Genomic DNA, 9,204 nt, shown 5'->3' on the forward strand with positions numbered 1-9,204 from the left:
GAAGAAGTAGTATACACGCCATTCACACTGACTAACGGGGAAAAAAAACATTGAAAAAATGCAACGCTCTGCCCAGTCCTCATTGAGACATTTCACGAGGGAGTGCCCATCATGTTCTTATGAACAGCCTCTCGTGTCCGCTGTATGCTCATATATCAAAATGTATCTTGTATCACAAGACAAATATTTGCTCTTATCTCAAATTACTCATATGTCGGGGCACTCGTGTGTCGAGGTACCACTGTAAATCCTATGTCAGTGTTTCAATACAATCCATAAATCGCACCATTTAAACCAGACCTGGGCAAACTACGGCCCGCAGGCCACATCCGGCCCGCTAGGCCTTTTAATCCGGCCCGCCGACGTTGTTCAAATAATGTATTTTTTTTCCCCAAGATGGCGCTGTCACGCGGAAGCCTGTGGCAGTAGCTCTGTCCACTCTTATTTGTTTTTCCTGTTTTACAGCCCCTCTATCTTTTTATAAATTACATTTTAATATTTCTTAATACATTCCTTTTTACTTTACTTTCTACTTTTTACTTTAATGAGTGATGAGTACGTTAATACTTTAGTCCTTTTTTTCCTGTTTATGTTTCATATGTACTGTTAACGGATGCAGTTTTTTATATGTATCGTATCTTGGGCTGACCCGGCCCATCTGTCAAATTTTTATAGTCAATGTGGCCCCCGGGCCGAAAAGTTTGCCCACCCCTGATTTAAACCAAACAACAATTGCAAGAGGAGAGTCTTCTATGCGATGGGACTCATATGCTTTTCTTCCTAGCCTATTTGTTGGTGTCAAAACAAGATAAAAGACTAAGAGGGGAGGAAAGGAAATCTAGAGGTCAGATTCAGTAAGGCTATCACTTCATCACACGCTCGGCCCGCTTGTGTGTGTGTTTGTGTATGTGAGTTCATGTCTATGCTCTTTTAATGGTCCACTAATCTCAAATGCATTTGGCTGGTAAATTAATCCAAGCCTTGTCATAGCCACGCTCTAAAATCCTCTCTAGCCCATATTACCCCTTTCCTGTCCCTCTATGGTTGCCTCTCACTCTTTATCAGTACCCATCTCCAGATGGTATAGTGGAGGTAGGCTTGTGTGTGTGAGAGAGATAGACAGTATGAGAGTGAGAGAGGTTCGCTGCCCTGTGACGTATGTGGAGCCTCCTCATTGGACCATTGAAAAAGAGAGAGAGAGAGAGATCAAGAGAGAAAGACAGAAGGGGGGTTCATTTGTTGCCATAGTGAAAAAGTAGATTAACCACAGCGAGTGGCGATGCCATGATGGACGCACGAGGGATGTTCTTCTTCTCCAAGTCCGCACACCTGTCCTGCAAGCAGAGGTATGCTTTACATTTATCAACATAGATTCATGAAAATGTGACTGAATGCACCTTGGACAAAATCCTCTCATCTACAATGCCGAAGTTGACATTTTTCTATTTTGATCAGCATGCTTTTATTAATTACATTGACTGTGCTGTTGGATGCTAAAAACTAAGCAGAACAAACACATTGAAATTGGAAGACCGGACATGGCTGGCCATGTGTGTAATAATCTATGTTTAAACAACATAAAATGTTGTTTTATGCCTGAAACATTATTATTCATGATCTTTTCCTATGGTAACATCACCTCTCATGATCCAAGAGGACAGAAACATGCAGCGTCCGCCTATATTTGTCACAGATAATGCACATGAAAGAAAGATTTGCAGATAATTGCCTTAGTTGGACGTTTTTTGATCAAAACATTTCTGTTTAAAATGACTATTTGGGAATATGGCAGGACCTTGCTTGGATATACATCATTTTACATTAATTGACTCAATATTTTTTTGTTTTTTTTTGGTTTATTAGAATATGGTGAAGGATACTGGTGGCCAAAATGGTACCGAAACCTGGATCATGATATTAAATTGGGATCAGCATCCCACTTGTGAATTTTTATCATAAAATACAGGGAATCACAAACTCCACACTATTGTGAACAAAGAACATACAGCAGGAATAGTCTACAACTAATGTGTATTAAATACCAAAAATTGAATTGATTACATGAAGCTACAGTCTCCTAACATAAGGGTTTCAAATTGCATCGGGGTTAAGTTGGTCCACAACTTAAACTTTGTCCTAATTGTACGCAACATGGTTAATTCTGACTGTGAACGTAGTGGCAACTTTGTGTTAGCTCTGGTAACTTAGACGAAGACTAAGAACTGATCTTGTATTTGTGTTATGATGATGGCCAGGATATGCGTTGGGAACATTGACTTAAAAAAATATATATATTAAACAAATCTACACAATGCAAATAGGCTTTTAAAATGTGGACACCTTGGTTTAACGTTTGAGAACCATGTAAGAAATATTGCTGAAAACAGGTTTCAATAATGGCCATTGAAATATTAACGCTATTTACGCGATCATTTTCTGAACCGCTTAATCCTCACAAGGGTCGCAGGGGGTGCTGGAGCCTGTACCAGCTGACATCAGGCACAAGGCAGGGGGACAACACACTGATTGTTACCCAGCAAATTTCAGGGCACAACGAAACGGACAAAAGCCTACCATGGCTGTTTTTAGACTGTGGGTGGAAACAGGAATACCTGCAGAAAACCCACGCAAACCGGAGAGAGGATATGCAAACTGCGACAAACCTGGGCTCAAACCCAAGACCCCAGAACTGTGAGGCCAAAGCGCTAACCACACATCCGATGAGCTGCCCAAATTAGAGCCATTTAATGAATACTAATTGAAGTGCAAATCATACCCAATGCTCCTCTGAGGAAAATACCAAACAGAGGGTCTCAAACTGTGGTCTCTAAACTTTAGCTTCCTTTTATAATTGACAGTAAATTCTGTTGTATGTTTGGATTTAGTACATTCACTGTTTTTATATGATAGTGAAATGACATACATCTGTCATTCTTCTATCATCAGTATTAGCATTATTACAAAAAAAATATTATTCCAGGAATAAAAACCTACTCCTAAGAAAAAAACATAGTTTTTCAGAAACCATAATCTAATTTTTAAAGGATAAAGATGTATTTTCCTGAATAAATGTTATAAACAGCATGTTCTATATAGCATTTCATCATATAAGTGTGTATTTGATTCCCCCTTTTAAAATAGTACAATCATTTCTACCTTGGTAAACTTTAAAAATATGTATATTCTTCAAATTATTATTATTTTTGTCCATTTCCGACGCATATGGTCCATATGATCTAGTAGCTTGATCCTATAAATACAGAAACTAGCAGAGATACTGGGCTTGACAAGTTTGAAATTCAAAATATGCCTTTTCAAGATAGTGTGCCTGTTGTTTTGATTTTGAAGTAAAAGGTAGGCTATTTGTTGTGAAATGGACCTGAATGTGGGGTCACAGAGGAAAATGGGAATTAATATGTGATTATTGCACGTGGAGTCAATGGTTATATTTTTGGACAAATTGGAGAAAAGACAATGAAAATCTGAAAGGTCTACAGCGAGAAGAGACAACAACAATGACATACTATAAGTTTGTGAGGCACTGTAAAACCTGCAAAGACAAATAAATGGTTAACTTCCCAGTTATGCACAGTGATTCTCAACTTGGTTGAGTGGGAGATCAATACGAGTGCTGCGGGAAATTATCCAATTACACTTAATTGGTAACTTGAGACTATTTGAACGTTGAAAGTTAAGACTCAAGACTTTTTATGACCTGCAGAAACTGTATCTCACATACTGCCACTTCTAAAATCTGTCATCATTGCGTAAAAGATTTTGTGTGTGAGCTCGCTGGTATTTCAAGTGAAACATTTTCATTGAGCCCCAAACTCCTCCTTCATTTTCTCACGTTAACTTGCAGGGACAGCAGTGAAGCTCAGACTTCCCTGTCCTCAGCCACTTCATCTAGCTCTTCTGGTAGTACTCCGAACTACCCAGAAAGCATATTCTCTCCGGCGTGTCCTGGGTTAGCCTCGTGGTCTCCTCCCAGTAGATCATACCTGGAATATTTCACTTGGGAGAAGTCCGGGAGAGATCCTAATCAGATGCCCGAGCCAACTCCTCTTGATCGTCGACTTAGTGAAAGACCTTATCCCTGACCCACAGAGGGGATCGCACCTTTTCCCAACTAAGAACCATGTTAACATATTTCAAATCCCAACCGCTTCACAGTCGGTTTTGAACTGCTCCATTCAGAGTTGATGAACACGGCCCGATAAAGCCAACAGAACTAAATCATTTGCAAAAAGCAGAGCTACAATACCAAGGCTAAACAAGACCTCCTCGCTGCCTCGCCTGTGCATAGATATTCTGTCCATAAAAGAACAGAATCATAGTTAAAGCCCAGCCTTGGCAGAGTACACCCTTACTGGAAACAGATCTGACATTCTCATGGCCACAATGGACAGAGCTCTCACACTGGATCTTTATCAAGGATTCCAGAGTATATCGCCTCACAATACGGGTGCATGATGCATAAGTACAAACAACAGTCAGGACCCGTCCCCAAACCCTCTCATCTACTGAGCTGAACTACAATGTGCAGGCACTAAGCTGGAGAGATGTTCGTTGGCCCACACCTAGTTATTTTTTCTCTCACTGTGGTCAACTCCAAAGTAGAAGGTGTTTCACACTCCTTGAATGGAGTGGTACCAAAGCGTAAAATGTGCATATAGTTGAGCCCGACTACATCCAGTCAAAATTAGCTATCTGAGGATTCTTCTCCACCAGAGAGGTGACATTACAAATCCTAAGAGCCATCTCCTGCATCTGGGAATTAGACCTCCAAGGAGCCCTTCGTTTGGCTGCAACCCAATTGCCCATGAACCCGACCTCCCCCTGAGGGTGATGAGCCCATTGGAGGATTTTGGCACAAGGAACTGCATTTTGCGGTCCCCATTTGACATATTGAAGAATGAACATTTGCCTTAAGTATTCTTTGTGACCATTTTTTTAAAACAAAATGAATGAAACTATAGAATGATGCAATTTTATCAAAATTTAAAATAAAGAATAGTAATAAGGCGAATACATTTCTCGACTGTGTAGAGTTCTTTTGGAATGGTAATTACAATTTATGTTGTTATGTTGTTTTATAAATCCTTTGCATAGTTTGATATAACAACTTTTATTCCATAATATTCCGAATTTAAATTTGGAATATCATTTCCTTATTGCTATAATAGTACACTTTAATCTTATAATATTAACACGTGTAACTTAATTCTTGTACATTTGCACTATACTCTTATAATTTCATAGTGGGGGACCTGCTTTCAAATCCAGGTCGGTCCACCTGTGTGGAGTTAGCATGTTCTCCTGCGTGGGTTTTCCCCGGGTACTCCGCTTTACTGCCACATTCCAAAGCCATGCATGGTAGGCTGATCGGACACACAAAATTGCCCTTAGGTATGAGTGTGAGCGTGAATGATTGTTTGTCTCCTTGTGCCCCTCAATTGGCTGGCCACCAATTCAGGGTAACCCCCCGGGCCCGGAGTCAGCTTGGATAGGCTCCAGCACCCCCGCGACCCTAATGAGGATAAAGCGGTCAAGAAAATGAGATGAGATTATTTATTGCTCTCAATAAATGTTTTCGAAACAAATCAGAAAGAAAAAAAGATTACAAAATTACAATTATTCATTTAGATGGGTGAAAATCAGGAAATGGAATATACATCTATACTCATTTGAATTTGATCCTAATACAGAAAGTCGGCTCTCATGATTTACTTTCCTGGGCCACACAAAATGATGCAGCGGGCCAGATTTGGCCCCCGGCCCGCCACTTTGACACATATCTTAGCCTAATACCTCCACCAAACCCGGCACACCTGTTCTGGCTTGAGTTTACCCTGTATCAAAAGTACTTCCCATTCAACACAACAAGTCAGAATCAAAGATGCCACTTGTCTCAGAACTATAGACGTTACTCTAAGACACTTTTAAATTTTAGACGAGTGATTGCGTCGACGTCTGTTATTACGGACGCTTATTGACACATGTGACACACAGTGTGTCCGCGCGCGTTTTTCGTTTGTTGGAGCAAGGGTTGAAGGAGACTTGTTTAGAGAGACGCTCAGGTGTTCGTGACTTGAAAACGGAGGGAGCAGTGGCAGACGAGCCAACACCGGTCGGTGCCTTTGACATTGAATTGAGCGCCATCGCTGCGATTTTCCCCCTTTCATTGATCTGCCCCCGCCACCCTAAAAAAATGCGCCCTAATTATCAAGCGGAACCACACACGAGGAAGGTAAGACTGGAGCTGATATAGCGACGTCAACTGGCATTCATGTTATTTTCTTGCCTCTCCTGACTTGGTTAAACGTAGTTGGTGGTTATCTTGGTGGTAAATATTAATATTAATGTTAAAACAAGAGAGTGCAGGAAGGCGCTTGCATGTGTTATGGCGTCCATTTGGTACCTCGTCTAATAAGTCTATTGGTGTGCTGGTCACATTGTGTCATGTGTGTCCGCCCAAGTCGCACCGAAGTGTGTGCAGGATTCCAAGGAGCCCCCTCTCATAACTCCCACTGCGGCTGCTGGGCGCAGCGCTGCACCAGGCTGTGTCTTCGTCATGATAGTCTCATGCACGGGGAAGATGCCTCGTGATGAGTTGTTAATCGTCGTTGAATGCGCGAACACGGCGAGGAGTGGCGAAGGCGGGTGCAAATAGGGCTGTCAAACATTTTGGCGTGGGAGGATTTTTCAGACGCGATCGAGTCAAGGGGGCTTATTCACATCTTGATCTAGCTGCTGCAGTGTCAGCGGTTCAAGTCCACAAGATTTTCAGACAATGTGTCTAATCTTGTCTTTTGTCTATTCTTTGTTACAGTCCCCCCGGGGGCAGGTCCCAGTGTGTTTGTAGTACCATGCTGTGTGTCTTTCGTAGTGACAAAATTCCTCGTTATTGACTTTGGCGCTGTGAAGTGCGCAAAGAAACGAATGGTGCCCTTTACTGTTTGATCAGGCCATTCATTTTGATATTTTGCATCTGAAGTCAGATGTAACAGGAAAGGGAAAGTGCATCACTGCATATCATTTGCAAATAGGTGAGCAATGTTGACATTTCAGCAGGTTTTATTTATCCTATCCTTTATTTCGGATTATTGGATTGTCTATGACATGATATCAATGACTGGAATCAATTTCAGAAAACCAGATATTCATTCATTCATTTTCTGAACAGCTTTATCCTCACTAGGGTGTGCTCAGGGGGTGCTGGAGCCTATCCCAGCTGACTTTGGGGCAGAGATGAGGGACACCCTGTATCGGCGGCCAACCAATTGCAGAGCACGAGGAGATGCACAACCATTCACACTCAAACCCATACTTAGGGGGAATTTAGAGTGTTCATTCAGCCTACCACGCATGTCTTTGGAATGTGGGAGGAAATCGGAGTACCTAGAGAAAACCCAAACCCTAACCCATTCAAACCCTGCACCCCAGATATTGATGTGACTACAAAATGGACTGATTTCTACACACATTCTGAACCTAAACGTCTAGAGATCCAGATATTGTCCCTTAAAACTACACTAACTAGTTGAATGAGTCAAGACAAAGGCAACCAATCATGGATAACAACAGAAGAGATAAAAACAATCTTTGACGTACTTGTTTGTGCTTGTGTGCAAAAAAACAACAACAAAAACAGGTTAACAGTATTGTGATCATTCAGGAACAATAGCTTAATATTTTCCTAAACAGTGAATTAGTACGTACTTGTAATTATGCCTGGGCGATATGACAAAAAATGATGGTAATAACTATCACATATTTTGTCTTTAAATTCAAAACTTCAAACATTTGTTACTAAGTAAACATATTACTTGACATGTTATTCAATTATGAATGTAACTATGTTTTACCTGACTTAAAAAGGGAATATAAAATGTGATAATTTTAAAAAGTGTTTTTGTTATGTCCTTCAATAAAAATAAGACAACATCCTCCTTACACTATGAAAAGTAATGAACAATAAATCCTGCAGAAATGTTAACAGGCATCTTTCTTTCTAGAAATTTGAAACAAAATGTTGTTTTGCAGTATGTGCTAAATCATCAACTAAAAACCTAAATGTCATTGACAAACATAATATTTTCAGCCTCACAAAAAGAAACAACGTGAATTTACCTCACATGTGGCCATTTATTTATTTATTTATTTGTAAAGTTGGAAGAACTTAACCCATTTTAACCCAAGTTAACAAGTTGGATTTTTGCAATGTTTTCATAACATTTGCATTAAATGGGGAAAACTGTGATATAAAGTAAGAAAAATAATTATAAGCTCTCCTCAAATGAGGAGAGTGGGTTAAAATGGGTTAGAGACATTTTCAATAAGGCTTGTGGTTTAAGAGGCATTTAAAAAAATAAAAAAGAAATTCCTTCCGTGTCTTTTTTTTTAAAGAGCCTTACGGTATCAGAATTTCGCTTATTGGTTTCCCATGACATCGTGCCCTCTGTTAGCCAATTAATAACCTCCTCTGTGACATACGGTAAACATGTTTGAGAGAATTAAGACTGTAGACTGATATCTCGAATCTTGAGTACTGCCGAGGTTCAGTCAATCTTGTTTGCTCACAGTGTGTCTTGCGTACATTCAAAAGTAAAGATAAAATACATGACTGGGAAACTTGACTTGGATCTTTTAGTGGGTAGGCTTAGTCTTGTCCTGTATCTCATAATTGCTCATTTTGGCTGTGTTATAGTCCTTTTGCTTCCATGCTTTTTATGGGCTCAATTGCTAACCTTGATAAATGATTAGTTGTCCTTCACCATCTTCTTTGTCTACTGAACGGAGTGTTCACGGTACATCAGTGCCCTTGTTCTTTGTGGTGTTTGGGCGGAGTATATTTATCGACTTTTATCAAAAAATATATTGTTATTGTTGACAAAAATATTTCTGTTATTGTTTTATCACTCAGGTCTACTTGTGATTCATTTTCAGGCGACTGTTGAGGAAATAAGATGTGATAACACATTTGCTTTTGTCCATTTATATTGTAATAATTACAGTAGCCTGTTTCTCACACATGCATACATCTGCAGACTGTAAAGGTGACTTTGTTGTTGTGAGCAACATTTCTAATATTTCTAATATTTCTGACTCCCTAAGGATTCACATGTCGCATAAACACAGACCCTTTGCAAAAGGTGAAAGTTTCATATTTTAATGTAGTACGAGCAGTATTTACCTAATGAA

The 9,204-nt window shown here is 39.9% G+C and overlaps 1 protein-coding gene across 2 annotated transcripts in view; it reads left to right on the forward strand.

Annotated features, from left to right (window-relative positions):
• Positions 1–1,226: 1,226 nt before the first annotated feature.
• Positions 1,227–9,204, forward strand: part of grm5b (glutamate receptor, metabotropic 5b) — a 67,168-nt gene continuing 59,190 nt past the window's right edge. Inside the window, exon 1 of one of the 2 annotated variants that reach the window (XM_077722292.1) lies at positions 1,227–1,346. The gene's annotated coding sequence lies outside the window, so the exon portion shown is untranslated. Of the gene's footprint in view, positions 1,347–6,079; positions 6,251–9,204 lie in introns of those variants that run through there. The other variant, XM_077722294.1, reaches the window with a different exon arrangement.

This window comes from Stigmatopora nigra, chromosome 8, assembly GCF_051989575.1.
Source record: "Stigmatopora nigra isolate UIUO_SnigA chromosome 8, RoL_Snig_1.1, whole genome shotgun sequence".
Taxonomy (NCBI): Eukaryota; Metazoa; Chordata; class Actinopteri; order Syngnathiformes; family Syngnathidae; genus Stigmatopora; species Stigmatopora nigra.